Source organism: Corvus cornix, chromosome 2, assembly GCF_000738735.6.
Source record: "Corvus cornix cornix isolate S_Up_H32 chromosome 2, ASM73873v5, whole genome shotgun sequence".
NCBI lineage: Eukaryota > Metazoa > Chordata > Aves > Passeriformes > Corvidae > Corvus > Corvus cornix.
Genome location: NC_046333.1, coordinates 15737886 through 15752376, shown reverse-complemented (window position 1 = coordinate 15752376; position 14491 = coordinate 15737886). Strand labels below are relative to the sequence as shown.

The 14491-nt window shown below is 38.4% G+C and overlaps 1 protein-coding gene across 7 annotated transcripts in view; it reads right to left on the bottom strand.

Annotated features, from left to right (window-relative positions):
- Positions 1-14491, bottom strand: part of MPP7 (membrane palmitoylated protein 7) — a 158145-nt gene that overhangs the window by 131643 nt on the left and 12011 nt on the right. The gene's annotated exons all lie outside the window — the stretch shown is intronic.

Here is a 14491-nt window from a genome sequence, read left to right as displayed (position 1 = left end):
GGGAGATATTGTCTAACATGACTATGATTTTTAGCATATATACTGCCTTTCACAGAAACACCATCAGGCCCAGTGACCTGCGATGCTTGTAACCCTTTTCTACCTTGCACAATTTTGAACTCTACTACTTCTCCATCTCCTAAACTTGGGATGTATTTTTCAGGGTTATTCTTTTTAATAGCAGTTCTATGAATGAATATGTCTTCTTGGTTGTCACATCTTGCTATAACTCCATAATTTTGTTTAACATTATACCATTTTACTATTCCTAAAACCTTAGCTACGATGATTTTTTCCTTTTTCCAAGTGGCTGCTGTTTTCTGTCTCGCTGTGTTTTTGCTTTCTCTTTCGTTTTCGCTTGCTCTCGTGTTGGAACTGCCAGGGCTGCTGGGGCCGTCAGGGCTGCTCGTGCCTGCACGCTCTTCCCGGGGTCGCATTCGGGACCGCCCGGGCCGGGCCACACTGCTCAGCTCCCCGCACACCGCCACCTCCTCCGGTCACAGCTGTGCTGCCGCTGCCGGGCGCTGCATCCACGTCTCAGCCGGGCCTCTGAGCAGTGACCCCCCTGCGCCCTGCCCCAGCGCATGTTTCGGCTAGGCACAGCTCCGCTCCGCAGCCATCACCGCTGGCCACCGGCCACGCGCCGCCCCTCTCGGCCGGGCGTTCACGGGGCTCGCTCCACCACGCGCTGTGTGGGGCCGGGCAGGCACCACCGCACTTCACTCCGCTGCCGACACTGCAGCTCACGTCGCTCCGCCCGCGCACGGGAACTGCCTCGCTGCTGCTCGCAGAGGGCTCGGTCCACATGGCCTGGGTTGCACGGTCCCTGAAGCAGTTTTAACTTCGCAAGGACACAGCTGACATTGTTCAACAGTCTCAGTAATTAAATAATATCATGAAAATACTCTTCCATTGGCATATATTTTGACTCAGAAATTAACTGTGTCCAAACGGTCTTCCAAAAGTCTTCGGTAAGAATCAAGTCCCAAGAAATGTAGAAAAAGTTCTTAAACAACCATGAAACGAAATGTTTCAGTTCCTTTTGAGCTTGAATTAAGCTAAAATTTACAAACCGTTGTTCAAGAATCTTTTCAAGTTTAAGATAAATGTCCATATGCAGCTCTGAGAGCCAAGAGTCTTTCCACGGCTCCTCCATAATTTAGAGATGGAAGAGCAAAACAAAAACAAGAAGAGAAATCTGGAGTTTACTCACAAATCAGTCGCTGTACTTAGGGATCGGGGATCGTTCTGCTCGCATTATCCACCATTGTTACAGCAGGGATACTGCAACACGTGTATCAGACAACGAGGTCCGTGGAAAGAATATATATACGGACCGATTCTTGCTAGATGTTTCAGAGATGTTTATTTCCCCAGCCCCATGGCCGGAGCTCTGCTGAGGAACTGCTCAGTCATGGGACCCGAGCGTCCCTGCCTGCGCAGGGAACACAAACCAACCAATGGGAACGAGGCTGACCAGGGGCAGGGAAACCCCGTGCCTCCCCCCCAGGGCCCCTCTCCCAGGACCACATGGCAGGAGGGAGGGACCCCAACAGTCAGCTTGATTCCTGAAGCCAGATGCCAGTAGTGCCCAGCCCAACCACCATCTCTTGTAGCAGAAACACCAGAAAGCTGCCACCCTGCTATACATAACCAGCCACTTCTTGGAAGTGGTTCAGCAGGACAGTCTGCAATGAGCAGTTATGCATGCTTCATTGTTCTTATCTTTCAACCTCAAATAAAGCCACCCTTGCCTGTGGGTTTTAGGCAATCTGCAAAATAGTCTTTATGTGTGCAAGAGGGAGAAGGGTATGAGGCTAATGGAGAAAAAAATTGCCTTGGCACTCACTGAGAGCTAAAAGAATCCCTGAAAACAAAGTGCAAGCAAGTATGACCAAAGCATTTGCTATCAGGTTTACTTCCTAACCTTGATGAAAACACTTGCAATATCTAATCTCACCATAAAAGCTAGCCTGGAAGTGAGGGTGGCTCCTCCTATAAAAATCTAGCAAGTATACCTTAAAACAACCTATGTTCTGTGTTAGCATTGGGTTATCTTGCATCTAAATCCGTATTTTACAGTCCTAAGTAATCATTCTCTGTCTTCACACTGCCCAAAATATGGCCCATCTCACTCACTGTATGGACAATCCATGCTCACTGAGAATTCGATTTGTCTTTACTGTCTTATGTATTGTACTTGCTGTCTTATGTATTGTACTTGCTGCAAACCATCTAAGTGCAGCTCTGAAGACAGGATGACCTTTTGCTGCTTCTGCACTTCCATACTACTTGCTCAATATACCAAAAGATACTGAAACATTAGAAGTAACTTCTCACTTTAAAAAAATCTGAAGGTAAGTGCATTTCAAAAAGACACCTGTTATTGTAAGTACCTAATCATGACCCAAACTGACAGAAGGTAAGAACCTTTAAAAATATTCATACAATAGAATTGTCTAAATTTCAAAGTCTAACAATAGAAGATATTAAAATAGGTTCCAATGGACAGAGTTTTCTGAAATACTACCCTGGATAGTATCACAGCCTTTTTACATATGCAGAGAATATTTCTTTGATTTCAAATTACTCAACTAGTTCAATTCAATAATTAGCCTAAAATCCAAGTGACCAAGCAGAACTTCAATACAGGAATGGTTGTTTTCGTTTTCCTGTATACAAATGAAAAAGTTAGCATGTCAGGAAGATCTGCTTGTTCTGCTTTCTCAAAAGATGGCAAATTTTATTTATTCCTCTAAATTATCATGGAGGCTAGTATTTCATTTTTTAAATGCAACTATATTCATATTTACTGGTAAGTGCTATCATAGGAATGTATATCTGAATTTTAATTGAAATATAAAATTATTTATTAAATTCTTTGTACTTCCAATTCAGCAATGACTTACTGGCTACTTCTACTGAAATTAAGAGCAAAAATATTATTATATTAAAAAATTAAGTTTCCCTTTGTTCTTATCAGTAAAATTAAAAAAAATTAAGAAAATTCATGTGAAGCTATCCAACTGCTTATATAAAAATGTATGGAAGTACACTGTATGGCTCTGTAAGGAAAAAGGTGTCATTAACAAAAAGGAATTAATGTCTTAAGAAAAGGTCACGATGTTTCAGGGCAAATAAGAATCTAGAAATTTATGTTCAAGTAAATGCTAACAAATTGTTGTAAAATCTGGTTATTACAAAATAATTTGACTTATGTAAGTTCTCTGTACTATACTGTAGCTTCACAGTTTTCACACATTTCCAAAATATTCACTCAAGAAAGCATCACTGTACTTAATCCCCAAGTTTGAAGAGAAGGCACAGATGGGCTTTGGTCAGGAGCACTGATTAATCTCTACTACCCTTTTTGAGATGATCTAACATTTAAGGACAGTTTAATGAATACCTGTATGTGCAACACCACAGTTACGATGAACTTAAGCCTCTGTGGAACAGAGAGAGAGGATATTTGGAAGCCAGCTTCCAAGGACACACACTGGAAACTCAAACTCAAATATATCTATTTAACAGCATCTCTTGAAAAATTTTAATTACCTAGAAATGCTAATTAAAGTGTGATTAAACTCATTAGAACACCCCAGTTGCAGAGGCAGGGGCATGATGTGTTTCTCTGTTCCAGTTTCCAATGCCATAATGATTGCTGACCTTCCCTTTCCCCCAACCTTTTGCCATAGCTGTAATCACCTGGCCTTACTATAGTCTTACAACTTTGACAATAACTGAGATTGAGACATCTATTCAACGAGCATGTTGTGTGATGTAGGACCATCAAAACACTTATACAAAATGAACTCAAGCTGTAAGTGCAAATCTCAGAACTGCTCCATTTTAGAGCACCTGACAACTATTCTTCTCATATTCTTTCAAATTTGGTTGTGAAGAAACAGATTCCCACAGCCGTAATACAAAATTCACCTACATTATCATGAAAGCGACCAACACCTCCATGGCTCAGGAGCTGAACAAACTGGGGCTTTCTGAAACCCTGCACGAATCCTTGTGGCTGGTGCTCAGTAACCAGCAGCAGTCATTTACCACCACACACAGAGACAGCAGCAAGAGGGCACTACACTTGGACCCCACAAAAACTGGCACTACCGGTTCTGCTACATATCCTTAAGGGCCTTCTCAGCTCATGTATTTTTGGCAGGCCATGGATGCAAAACCAGCTCAGCAGAATACATGAAACACAGCATAATCTGAAACATAAAAAGACAAAATTTCCCTGGCCCACTCCTAAACAATATACAGATATTCCAAAACTTTAGTGTAAGTCTCTCAGACTCCACAGCTCTCCTTGCACTAGAAAGGAAAATCTTTCCAGACTGAAGGAGAAAATGCAAATTTTTTTCCTGTATTTCCAGATGACAAGACACAAACCAACCTAACACCAGAGGGAGAGGGAGATCTATATCAAGGTTTGTTTAGGCACAATAAACTGAGCTACCTTATTTGTTCTCCTCACTTTCAAGAAACCACATCTTCTTTAAAATAGCAGCTCAGAAAGCACTAGTCATGGACAATCAGCAGAAAGAATGTCACATGTAAAGTCATGAAAGGTCTAAAAAAAATCAAGGTGAAACTTGCTCTTATTAATCTGCAGGAGGTGCTGGGAGGCTGTAAAGTCAGTTAAGCCAAATACACAAACAAGTTAATGATGACCTGAGGGAGAAACACCAGATTTACACATTGAAAAAAACACCGTGCAGGAAAGTATTAAGTAACTGAATGTACTCTATGCTGTACCCTGTCTCTGTTTTGCTGCTTTTTCATCCACTTTTGAATAATGTGCACACAGATGGAAAGTCAGCTTTATGTCCTCAACATGAAAGCAAGTCATTGATAATCTAAAATCGTCTGGTGACCCAAGCTGACCGATTCACATTCCCCCACTGATGGCAAAGGTGTGACACCACCTTCCTGCTCTTCAGCCAACTTCAAATAGGAGATAAAAACAGTAACTAAGGAAACACCCCAAACCACTCAATACTTAGCCACAGTGACAGTCCACTAAGTACAGGATCCTATCTTCAGGAGAGCCAGCACTGTAGTACACACTGAAGATGACACAAATAAAAATTATTTCTTCCCCCACCAATCAGCAGCACAGCATCCACGTGGGTCAGTCTGACTCTGGACTACCACCACTAACACTGACAGACTTGTAAAGCTCCTTGTTGAACCCGTTTTTTTGTTTTGAGTCTTCACAATATGTTGTGAAAATAAGTTCTATAACTCATGTCAAGTGTAAAGCATTTTTTTTGCATTGTGTTCAGTACCCCAAATTCTTGAAATAGTGAAAAAATAATTTCCTATTAATTTCCTCCCACTATTTATAATTATCTTTCATGTCCTCCTTCAAGCACCTCAACTTCAAACCAAAATTCTCTTTTAATGGAGAAGCCATTTCATGAGGTTCCCCATTATCTCTCTTTTTATTCCAGGGGCTGAATATCCCAGAAGATTTAGAATTACATCAGTCCACGAAAAGAAGCAAATGTTCAAGCATTTACAAAAGTTTGGTGGTAAATAATTTTGCCCAGGATTTTAGAAACAGGCTGTAGATTTTTCAATTTCTATTCTGTCTGTACAGAAGCTCAGAAACATTGCTGTACTTTCAGCAAGTATGTAGGAGGCAGGGCCCAACCTGCCTGTACACAGTAACTGGGTCACAGAATTCAACACCCATCTCATTATGAGACCTGCAGCAGGTGATGGAACAGGGACACATGCTCTACTGCTGATTACAAGATGCTGTATCTCTTTTATCTTTCTTGATTAGGGAAAAAGAATGAGCCCACAGCCTCACCACCCTGCTGCAGTTATCCTGGTCTCTCAATTTTTTAAGCCAAGCATTTTCCTGTCACCCAAACCTCAAAAGTGGGCATTTTCTTCATAATGCAATTCAAAAACAAGTTTTCATAGTAATGTATGTTAAAAGAAAACAGAGTTTGTAAAGCCTAAGATGTGCATATACACATTTTTCTGGGCTTATCCCAGACAAAAGTGAAACAAAACCATTTACAACAGGATGAGAGATGGCACCACAGTGCCAAGTGCAGTAGCTCCAAACTACACATGAAAGTGATCACAAGCAGATCACTGTGATGTGAATAACAACATACAGGTTGTCACAATCAGTCATCAACTATGAAATAAACACATAAACCCTCAGTATTTTAGTATTATGTTTAAGCAGAGATGTCTGTTTTCCCTGACATATCTGTTGAATATAGTAAAGAAAACCCAGTATCTTTACATGTAGCTTGTGAAGACTCTAGAATGCAACAGCCAAGACCATATATTACAAAAAGCTGTCTCTCCAGAGTACTTTTTATTCATGTAATAACAAGGAAATTGTTATTTTGAAACAAACCAAGTTCTGACACACTTAAGATCTATCTATCTAACTTAAAACCGTAGAGCTACCATTTGACACTTTCTATAAGCTGTTTTTCCCATTTAGGAAAGAAGATTTTAGTAAGTTCACATACTAAACCACAACTCACCATCACATAATAAAGTCTTTCAAATTCAATACCTCCTTAAGTGAGTCTACAAGTTGCACATTACAATCACTTCTTAATTGATATAGAAATAAATACAATATTGACAAAAGTGCTAACAAACACATTGAAGACAGCAAATTTCTAATGGGAAACAGAGAAAACCAAGAGATAAAGAATTCTGAATACTCATTAAAATGAAAAATGCCTTCTGCAATTACTCAATAGGAAGATGAATAAATCTATTCACTGAAATTAGCAAATTGAGTTTGCCTTCTTTTCTCTGAATTCTATTAATATACAGACGTTGTGATACAAAATAAATCTGCACATGCGCTTGGATCCATTTTCATTCTGTTTTGAAATGGAATGTCTTGTCTTTGCCAATTTATTAACAGAGGCACAGAAACGTGACTATTTCTGCCTTTCTCTAGATGCATCTTCTTTCATCTGTTCTACATACTTACCTACATTCAATTTGTGACCAATTCCTGTATAAATTGGTAAAAGTTTATACGCAAGAAAAAATTTAACAACCATGTATTTTTATATGACTATTCCAAACAAATTAGAAGATTCCAGTGTTTGGTTTTTGTTATGTTTCTTGGGCCTTATATAATCGTAGTTTCTAGTACAACATGTCTTTGTTTATTTTCTCTACACCTGATCAACCTGCCTATTTGGAAAAAGCAAGTTAATTTCAATTTGGAAGTTGTTTGTATTGCTCCAGTAATTATGTTCTATGTAAGAAAACACTTAGGTACTTAAGCCCTTAGCATCTGTAACTACCACTCCAGCTTGTGACTTTAGATCCCAATAGGATAGATTTGGGTTGGACACATTGTATCCAGTTTCAAGACAGCCCCTTCAGAACTTTACTTGTGATTAATATCTAATTAAAGGCTAGCAAAATACATACCACCCACTTTAGAAAGCTAGAAGAGTTTTAACTGCAGCTATGAAACTACGGTATGTCTGTGAGTTACAGTGCAAGGTTGCTTGGAATCCAGAGTACCTGCATGCTGAGCAGACAGAACGCTCCCAGCTCTGTGCTCTGACTGAGGGACTGCTCCACAAAACAGGCACAGAGATCTCCCCTCAGCACCCCACTACAGAAAACAAGTCACCACTAATCTGGAGTCAAGCTGCCTTCTGGTTTAGGATATTCTGTGAGAGAAAGCTTCAAGACATTCACGTGAAGATCTGAAGGCAGTCACTAAGGGCTGACTGGAGGTGGACCCCTATGTATCAGCCGATTACTGGTGACTTAATGACAGGAAGGACAGGAGCAGACAAGGGAAGGAGTTTGAAGGGAGGTCTGGAACCCTGTATAGAACTGTATAGAAAGAGGGATTCTGCAGAATATAAAAAAAACCAAGAATTACATGATACAATCAACAGTCTTGTAAATTTTTTGCAGCAGAATTTTTTCAGAGAGAAGCACAAGCAGATGCTGTGCTGTGTATTATAAGAACAGAGAATACATTGCAGCAATTGACAAAAGAGATTATGCCATATTATTCCAAAGGAAAGAATATATCCTACAGATAGTACTACAGGATTTGAAATAACTAAGACTTAAATATAGCCTTGACATGATGCTGAATTTGGAAAATATTTTCCTGTTTATGAGCTCAAGTGAGTGACGGAACAATGGTATCATTCACAGAAAAACATGAAAGGACATAAAAGGAATTTTAGAAATGGTAATGATGTTATATTATGAACTGTATTCAAGAAAGCAACATACTTTTTAAAATTACAAACGCTTCCAAAAATTTACTTGAAAACCAGTAATAATACTAACAAAATACTTCCCAATGCAATTTAACACCATTTTTTTAGACATTCACAGTATGTATTCAGACATTGAAAGCAATGAAAAATTTACTTTACATTTTTATAATTGATGCAATCACAGTTTTAGCTAGTGACACTATGTCAGAATATTTAATCTTAAAATGGCGATTTACAAACGCCAGTCTTGAACAAATTATTGTGAAATCTGCATCCCAAACACATCACAAAAAGGTGAAACTGCTAGTGATGATCGAAGAAAATAACACACAAATAATTCAGCCTTTCTAAATTAAACTTAGGTTTGTGGACAAAAATATAATAATTATTATTAATATTATGATTACTAATACTATTTTTAAGCTTTTCATTGAGCTTAACAACATGGTAAATAAAAACAAAGGGGTTTTACTCCCCTCTAAACAAACTACAATTCATTACCTTCTTACTACTTCTGCACCCCAACATATCAACTAATGCAATGCTTTCATCTGTTATTGTCACTAGTGAGTGAGCAACTTAAAAAATAGGAAGAGGAAGCCCTTCCATTAAAATAATCTTAAAATAGTATCTGTCCAAAAATATCCACTTCAATTAAAAAAAAAATCCTAGTGTGTGTTACCCTCAAGTAATGATTTATTGAGGAGGATACCTCTGTAGCTTCTAAGTTAGGACTGACATTTGAACAAGACACACCCAGGAGGCACAAGTATATCAAACAGAAGTAAACCTGGTTTTCCAAGAAGACAAGAAAGGTACTTCTATCATCACATAAAATCTGGAGGGCAGGTTTTTCTACTCCATTAATTCCACTGAAAGCAATGCACATTCATGAGAACCTCTGAAACAGTGTTCTTCAACTAAAATCACTAGTTCTTCTGCTCCTTTTCTAACAGTTTCAAGTGCTTTTCATTATGGATATTAGGAGATGAAAGTACTGAACTGTCATATCAAGGAACATAACCAGCTCTCCCACATTATCTCAGTTCTTCCCAGACAACTTCCTCCACAATTAATCTTTTGGAGAATCTGTCATGTTAATTGCATTTCTCAGTGCAAGGTAGACATTGCCCAACTTAAGATCCACTTGGATCTCTTGGTCCTTGTCAACCAGCGACTCCTGCTTTCCCATCCAAGGAGCCACACACCATTCATTCTGAGCAGCAACAGAAAGTATTCTCTTCCCCAGTCATCTCCTTGCTGACATCCTAATAAAGGCACTATCATCTTCTTGCCCCCACTTCTTTCTTCCCACTACAAACAGAACAGTGCTTAGATGATCATGGTCCTTTATCTACCACTCTTCACAGAAATTCAGTTACAGAGTCCAGAACAGATCTTTTTTTCAAGATATTCTTCAGACTTAAAGAAAACACATTCTTTTGAAACAATATCCTGAAAGACAGCTATGGTGTTAGAAAAACAGCTGTGCATCAGTAGCTTTACCTTTCTTTACCCATAGCACTAAAATCCACAGTAGATGTTCACCACTTTTAGTAATTTCAGCGCTATTCAAAAGCAGTATTAAACCCAAAAAACTCAGCTATGTTCACTAGTTCAGGCAGAAACCAGTGTGTTGAGGCAGAAACTAGAAAGTGTTTTAACTTTCTACTCCAGAGTACCAGAACAAATGAATGTTGGCTGCGTAATGCAAGCCTTAGCCTAATGTTCATACTTACATCTGCTATTCTTCAGCTGTCAGACTGAAGAGGAACACCAATAAGCTACACAACTCTGCTAAAGCTGATTTAAATGTAAATGAGAATCAGCCAACATGCAGAGGAATAACAAGCTTCTGAAAAAAACCCCACTTATCTCAAAAACAAAAATGATGTTCCAGAGTGTTTCACATTATTCCTTAAAAGCATTTGAACTGAGTGTCAGCAAAAACCAGCTCATGAAAGAAGATTTAAGTAAGAGGGCACGTGCTAGCATTGTAATACTGCTTTCTAACTTCTAAATAAAACTGAAGTAGAACCACCACTTGAAATATTTAATTAGGCAGGAAATCTAAATCTCATATCCAATTTTCTTTCACCAAAACCTCTTTATCCTGAACATTACAGTAATTTCATTTATTCTTAATATTAACAGGTGCTGTTTTAATTCAGTGTCAGAGACAGGATAGGACATAAGCATAATATTACATTTGGAAACTTGAGTGAAATTTGGCAGAAGCTGCCGTGTTGAGGTATCTCAGACACTGCACATGTGCTCCTTGCTGTGAACTGTGCCAGCTATGACAACGAAACCACTTTAAGGTAAGATGTCTTGCAGATCAGATGTATGGACTGCCCTTTCTTCATATTCCAGACAATACAGGACACAAAAACCAATCCCATAATGGCCATCTGGGCACACACAGTTTCCTTCTGCTTTACAGCCAACCCCAAAAGTGTGCAATCATACCAGTGTTCAACATGTTTTTTCATTAATTCTGCTTCATACCATCCAGAAATTGTATTGTTCAAGAAGTCACTCATGCATGAAGGCAACCACTGTCTCACACTGAGAAACACAGAATATTTAACAGGTTGGAGCTAAAACCCAACAGTTAGCATGATCATTTTAATTTTTTTCATTGAGGAAAATTCTTCCCATTCTTTTTTCAATTTCAAGCTATGCAACTCCTTAAGAGCCAAAATTGACTAAATTTCATTCTGTTACAACTTTTCCCAGGTAGAAGCCTAACTTTTAAGGGTTATCACACAGGGGACCAAAAAACCATAGAAAAATGTGAAGAAAATTTTTTAAATTATTTTGAAGTTTAACAGTAAGTTTCCCAGCTAGGTTGCCCCCTTCTAAGGTCTCCCATTCACTGTAATCTTGCCTTCTTTAACTGAACAGAGTAGGAATTTTTTTGCAGAAGTGTTATGTCACCACTTAGAAACAAAAAAGAAAAGAAATTATTTAACTTTATGAGTAAATTCACACTTGGATTTTCCAGTATAGCCTGCAAATATAGAAAATATCTTTTATTCATTTTAAACCATAAGAGCTATAAATTCCCATTTGTTTTCCTGTATCAGGATTCAAAATCATAATGTCTGTCTTTGAAAAGAAAGATACATACGAGGGCTTTTTTTTTTTAAAAAAAAAGAAGTCCTGAATTGAAACAACTCAAATTTCACACCCAGAAGTACATGATCAATGACAGCCATTACTATTCCATTTCCTTATTACCGTACCTCAAGCCGTTAAGAAATTTTCTGGTCAAACATTAAGTAGGAAACAGTACTCAAACAATTGCTATCAATTATATTATCAAAAATATCAATAATATTTTTGATATCAATAATATCAAAAAATATTAAATTAGAATAAAACCACATTGTTTAGATGTTGATTTTCCTTCTCCCCAGTAGCAGAATTTGCTTTCCTGAAAAAGAAAAAAGAATTGAGTCCATGTTTCAAGAGAATACCTGGCACATCAGCCTGCAGGATACTTTACACAGGACTGCCATATCCTCCCTGAGGAAGTTGACCATGGCACTTGGGGACACTGTTTTGTGGTGAGCATGGTGGTGCTGGGTTAATGGTTGGACTCAATGATCACAGAAGTCTTTTCTGACCTTAACAATTCGGTGATTCTAGAATGCAGTCAGAAATGCACACTGATGGATTGAACACAGTGGGCAAGAAGTCTGAATCTGCAGTCTGGTGTTAGATACCCCACCTATGCACAAACCACTGGCTTACGCCACTCGGAAGAGAAAAATGTGGGCTTGAAATCCCTCAGGTTGAGACGGACCTAGGAACAAGGCCTCCTACTTCTTGGACTCCTCAGCTAATTAACTGCCAGTCTACTATGTATAAGATAGGTACCAAAAGCATCTTCCTAAGAGAAAAGTGCAGAAAGGGGTATGGGATTTATTTTCTTATAAGGGTCATACAAATGTCTAAGGTATACCCTGGTTTCCTACCAACCACCTCCACTGCACCAGTGCTCCACATTACAGATTTCAAATTCTAATCAGGAAATCAGAATCTCATCATCATATGGTCCTTAGATACCTGCCTCCATGCTTTCTTAGCCAGGAGCCTGATCATTACGGGCTGTGGTGTTGAACACCACAAGGCTTACATTCTTTTTTAAACCTGGGACATAAAACCTTCCACTGCAGTTTAAACAGTATTTGCTTTATTTTTTCCAACACAACAGCCTTTAGGATTTTAAATGGGAAGAAAGTAGGTCAGGTCTTCCTACTGAAGCTTTTTAAAATTATTTTTTCTTAAAATTTTGTACCTAAATTCTGAAAAATGGATCCATCTTTTGCATCTGCCATTAATATCTTTTGAATATAAATATCTGAAGAGCACACTGATTTACTAAGAGCCTTACAAGTAGCAAGTGTCTATAAATATTAGTCAGAAAAATATTTAAACATAATTCCAGTTTTTGATTCCTTTGTAACAGGTCTGATTTATCTTTGATCACATATTTTAGCAGTAAGTCATTAAAAATGCACAAAGAATTTGTCTGTGCACAGATCAGCCACAGAATACTGATCTGAACATTTAACAGCCTAAGGAAAAACACAAAAAACATAAAATGGAACCCACACACTTGAAGCAATCAAACACCTGCCTGTCTTTCAACACCATTTTCATAGGACTGCCTGCATTCCTAAATCAGAGGATACACCACGAGTCTCTACTGTTTGAACAATCTTGCTACTCAAAGACAATTTTCAGAGAGTTTAAAATACAAAATTTTCTGTGTTTCTGTTGGTGCACCACAATAACAAGGAAGCTACTACTCACTTCTTTTATCAGCAATAGTACAAAGAATAAGACACACCCTTCTCAGGGAACTGGAAAAACCTGCTACATGAAAGCTGAAAAGTCTCCAACTACCCATTCCTTCCTTTTGCTCTTTCAACAGAACTGAGGGAGGCTGCAAGGACTTGGCCTTAGCCTAACAAAAATAAAGCTGAGCAGAAAAGCAAGGGCCGTGTATAAACACACAAATAATTATAAAACAGTAAGAAAAATCTATTTAAAATAAAAGGACAGTCTTGGCACAAGACTGTTACCAACTGATGAATAAATTTAGGTTGAACACTGTAAGCAGTTTCATCATGTTGAGGAATTTAGCACTGGAAGAGGCTTCTAATTAAAATAGCAAGGGGAAAAGGCTCAGCTGCTTTGAAGTCAGTGCTCCATATGTCTGTATCTGTATGACATAAAACCTACAAGAGCATGAAAATAAACTTGATGAATAGGCAGGTCCTTTCCTGTCCCACGTTCCTAAGAGAACAATAACTGTCAAGCAAATAACATCATTCCGATACAACTCAAAGATATAACCATCTGTCAGGCAATACCCCTGAATAATTACACCACAAAAAAAAGAAAGCAAAACCAGATATTAATACCACAGCAGGACAAACTTTGCCAAGAATAAACTTCACAGAGTGTCTTTTCATAAATATCTTAGACCCATAACCTCACTTCTCGTAAGTTCATGCTGCCTCTTCAGAAAGTACACCTCTCATGCTGTACTCACAAATCTGAAAGAGCTCAGGTTAGTTGGTCTCCGTGCAACCAGGCAGTCCAATGATCTGCACCCCTAGCCTTCTGCACACACAGAGAAGATCATCTTAGCCCAAACAATATGACATCTAGGATGCTCAACAGGCTCTTTATTTGGTACAACCCTTACTATCTTCATCTCAGGCAGGAGTCAAAAACAGCTTTGCTGGTGAAAGGTTCAAATCACCACTTTAGCCCTCACATCATTAACCAGAAAAACTACAGCAATCATGAAGGTCTAAGACAATTGCTTAGACATGAACAGTCCCAGGAATAACATATTCTATTAGACTAACCTTTATAATTCAAAAGAGCAGTCAGTCTTTCAGGCATACCAGCCTTTCAACTTGCTTGACATCCAAAGATATATCCCTATTCCTTGCAAAACTATTGTGGTTAAACCCTTGGAAAGTTTTTCAGAACAAGAATAAAACTTGTGTCTGAGCCATACGGTTTATGTAAATTAATCTCAATCTGTATTTTTCTTAGCTTTATTCTCTTAGTGAAGCACAGAGCGTGGTAGCTGCAAGACAGCATTACAATCCATTTTCAGTTAGTTTATATCACACCACAGCATTCTCCTACCATTTTAGTTCATCTGCTTATAATAGAATACCAGTGGTTTTTAA